The sequence below is a fragment of the Pseudorca crassidens genome, chromosome 9 (assembly GCF_039906515.1).
Source record: "Pseudorca crassidens isolate mPseCra1 chromosome 9, mPseCra1.hap1, whole genome shotgun sequence".
Classification (NCBI taxonomy): domain Eukaryota; kingdom Metazoa; phylum Chordata; class Mammalia; order Artiodactyla; family Delphinidae; genus Pseudorca; species Pseudorca crassidens.
The window spans coordinates 40059232-40063484 of record NC_090304.1 but is presented as its reverse complement, the minus strand read 5'-3'; the positions used below and the strand labels follow the sequence as shown (position 1 = coordinate 40063484).

Genomic DNA, 4253 nt, shown 5'->3' with positions numbered 1-4253 from the left:
AGGCCAGGCCTTCTCTGGCCTCTGCTGTCCAGAAGGTCCCCAGAGCTCAGGAAGGGGCCAAGACAGGGGGCAGCCTTGCTGGAATAAATATTCCCAGCTGAGTGGACAAATCAAGGCAGGGGTGTGGATCAGAGGTATGGACACTGTATCAGTTAGCTATTATGCGTAACAAACCGCCCCAAAATGTAGTAGCCTGAAACGCACCAATGGATTATTTTCTTAGGCATCTGTGTATTGGTAGGACGGTTCTGAGGATTTGCACCAGGCTCCAGTGATTTGGGCTAAGCTCACTCATCCATCTGCAGCCAGTCAGTGATCTTGGGATAAGTGTGGTCTTTTCTGCCTGTCTCCCATGGTCTCCAGCAGCTAACCTGGACATGTTTTCATGGGTGATGAAGGAACAAAAGTGACAAGAGAGCAAGCCCCATTGCACAAGTGCTTGTGAAGGCTCTGCTTGCGTTGCACCTATTACCAGGCCATTGGCTAAAGCAAGGCACCAGCTGAGCCCAGAGTCAAGGATATGGTGGAAAGCTCTGCCCACAAACGGAGTGAAGGTCCAGGCCAGGTGAGCCTCCCCTGTCCACCTCGGAGGAAGATGTGCCCACTTAGAGTCTCGACACAAGTGCAAAGCAAGGTGATCCTCCTCCTGGCTCTCCCACCCTGAACACCCACCCCAAACGCCAAAGCCCAGTGTGGTGAGACTGGGGCCCAGGGAAGGGAGGACAGGTACAGTTTGCTACAACTTCTTGTCCTGGCATCTGCTTCTTAGAGGGTTTGGATTAAGATACCCTTTCAAGGGCTCTTAAAAATCTTGCAGCTCTTCCGGTTGCACTGGGGCAGGCGGAGACTGAGAGAGGCTGTACCCCTGACCACCACCCTCTCCCCCAGCGTGGCCACATCGTCTCCCCTCCGCCTGCACTGGCCCAGGGAATGCTGACAAGGCTCCTGCCTCCCAGGGCTCCATGCAGGACGGGGCACAGGTCCCTCCTACTCTCTCCCTAAGCCTCTCTGAAAGGGCAAGAGTCAGCCCCAGGGAGGCCCCAAGACCATCTTTCAGAAACCACCGCCGCCCTCGGCATCTAAGTACCGCTTCTCCCCTCTGCGGTAGAAACTGCCCACCGTCCACCAGCATCCATCCTCTGCTCCCCCCACAGTAAGAGCTTTACATTTTGTTTTATAGCTATTATAAACTATAGCTATTATATATAAACACGTAAATATATATCATGTATTGTGCTATTATAGTATGAGGTATTACTGACATACAATATGTTATATTGTATATATTGCATATATTTGTTGCATATATTTAAAGCGCATGATTTGATGAGTTTGACACGTGTACATACCCATGAAACCACCACTACTATCAAGACGATTATAGCCATCACCCCAAAAGTAGTTTTTTGCCCGTTTGCAGTCAGTCCCTTCCTTGATCCCTCCTTCCCATGGCCCTCATCCCCAGGCAGCCAATGATCTTTCTGTTCCTAAAGATTAGATGGCATTTTCTAAAGTTTTACGTAAGTGGACTCACACAGGAGGTACTCTTTTGTCTGGCTTCTTTTGCTCATGGTAATTATTTTGAGATTCATCCCTGTTGCTGCGTGTACCAACAGTTCATTCCTTCTTATTGCCGAGTAGTAGTTCATCATGTGTTTTTTTGCTTTTTGGTCACACCGTGAGGTTTGTGGGATCTTAGTTCCCTGACCAGGGATTGAACCAGGGGCCTCAGCAGTAAAAGCGCAGAGTCCTAACCACTGGACCACCAGGGAATTCCCTCCATCATATGGATGGACCACATTCTGTTTATCCATTCACTTCTTGATGGAGAAAGTTGAATTGTTTCCAATTCAAGTTTGGGGCAATTACAAATAAAGTTGCTACATCCACACAAGTCTTTGTACAGACATATGTTTTCATTCTCTTGGGTAAATATATAGAAGTGGATTGTCTGGGCCACAGGGTAGGTGTATGTTTAGCCTTCTACGGAACTGCCAAGCCATTTTTCTAAGTGGTTGTAATTTTACATTCCCGCAAGTGGTGTCTGAGAATTCCAGTTGCTCTACATCTTCATCGACACATGGTATGATCAACTCTTTTATTTTTAGCCATTCTAGTGGGAGTTTAGTAGCATCTCACTATGGTTTTAATTTGAATTTCTCTACTGACTCATGAGCATGTTTTTATGTCCACAGCTCCTCTTTTAAACTGGGCATAGGATTGCTCAACTACAGACTATGTCGTTCAGCCTCCCTTGCAGCTAAGTGTAATCATATGATTAACAAAATGTGAGAGAAATTAATTTTTTAAACTTCACTCCTGCTTACTTAAAACAAATTGCTTGCCCTCATTCCATAGTTTGTATCAACCTGTGTTTGCTGCAGTAATACTGCATAAAACCACCCCAAAATTCAGTGGTAAACAAACGTGAGTATTTATTTCTTGCCGACAGATCTGCAGGTCTCAAAGCAGCTGCTCTGTTCCCAGCCATGGGTCAAGTTCAGGTCTGCCCCACATGTCTCATTCCCACGCCCAAGCTCCAGAGACAGCAGTCACCTTGGGCAGGTTCTGCTCACAGCTGAGGTCAGAAGCTCCCAGAGGATCAGACAGAAACTCATGATGCCTGTTAAGGCCTAGACTTGGAACTAGGGCAGGGAAGTTTATTCCTCTTGCGGCGATAGACCAAAAAGAAGTGAACATTTGCTGGGCAATGTAATCTCCCAGTGAACTCTTCCCCCTCCCACAAGGTAGAACACAGGTGAGTCTGTGACCCACACTTGACCATGAAGCTGAGGTTATTATTCTAGGGATGGTGGAGCCACAGGACGGAGGGCACCTGGGTCCCTGAGAGTCCTTGTAGAGCCGAACTGCCCGCACATCTGTTCCACTCTCAACCTGAGTATGTTGAAGTGAGGATGCGATCATCTCCATCTTCTTTATGACGCTGCATTTTTAACCCTCTTTGTTTCCGCAACTAGACTTCAGCCTAATATATGCTCCGTCTTTTCCTTTTCTGACACAGGGAAAATTTGTTTTTGTTTTGCTTTGCTTTAATCTCTTCTCAGGTGGAAAAAAAATTACCCAAGCATTCTTTCATGATTAGCAGCCAGAAGAGGGAAGGTCCCGGGGTCAAAATGCAAAAGTTAATACTTCACATTACCATCCAGCCACATGACCTACCCTGCTGGGCGTTTCCAAGAATTCTGGAAACTGACTTGCCATGTTCAGAGCTCGGCCTTCCCTGCTCTCCTGCCCATCCAGCGCATTCACCTTCCTCCCACACAGAGCTCCCGGCTCTGCTGCCCCCAGTCCCTCCCTCCCCGGGCCTGTGGCTGGTTTTGCAGAGCCAGGTGCCAGCGCTGGCCCTGGTATCCTTGCCTCTGACTAGCAGTGCCTCCACCCAGCCTCGCTCCACTCAACAAACACGAAATAGCAGGCTAGGGCATCTGAAGTTCTGCTCTCATTAGCACACTGGGAGGTAAGTGCAGGCAACCAGGGAGAATTTACCCTGCAGCAACAGGCTTCTCTGGAGAAGCCAAACACACCCCAGCAGGTAGCGAGTGCAGAGGCTGGGGGCCTCTAAGTGCCTCTGAAAACGTTCCTTTTCCCTCTGCACAGAGCCAGCCCCTTCCTCCCTTGCCCTGTGTCTTCTGCAGCCCCAGCCCCGTTTTCATGCCCCTTCAGCGGGCGCAGCTGTCAAGCTCTTCCCCAGGGGAGTTTCCTGAGAGCCTGGGAGACGGCCCAGCCTCATCTGGGGCTGCTTCTCCTCCATGCACACTCTCTGGTCACTAGCAACTCCATCGCGTTGCAGGAAAGCCCCAGATCTCACTGCCTGCTCTCCTCCCTGCCCTCAATGCCCTTACCCTATTCTCCACCTGGGCAAACTCCTTCCCATCCTCCAAGTTCTGATTAAATGACACCTCCTTGAAGAAGCTTGCCCTCGGCCTCCATACACAGTGGTTATATCCTCCTCTGGCTTCCACTGACCCACGGGCAACTCTGTTCTAGTTCCAGCCCCTCTGTATCATTGTGAGGTGTTTAAGTATTTTCCCCACCAATCAGTCTGTGCCTGCTTTGAGGTAAAGGTCAAAGTCTTTTGTTGGTATTTGGGTCTCCAGCACCTGGCCTAGTGCCAAATAAATGACAAGTATTGAGTCCATGTTTATTGATGCCTGGAGCAATGAATGAGCAAAAACACACACTGAAGAAATAAAGAGCCAGTTAGATGCCAGTCTGCTTGGATGCACTTTCCC

The 4253-nt window shown here is 49.0% G+C and overlaps 1 non-coding gene across 1 annotated transcript; it reads right to left on the bottom strand.

The window, feature by feature from the left end:
* Nucleotides 1-1699: 1699 nt before the first annotated feature.
* Nucleotides 1700-1772, bottom strand: TRNAK-UUU (transfer RNA lysine (anticodon UUU)). The gene has a single exon. It is a non-coding gene; the product is annotated as a tRNA-Lys (tRNA).
* Between the last annotated feature and the right edge of the window lie 2481 nt (nucleotides 1773-4253).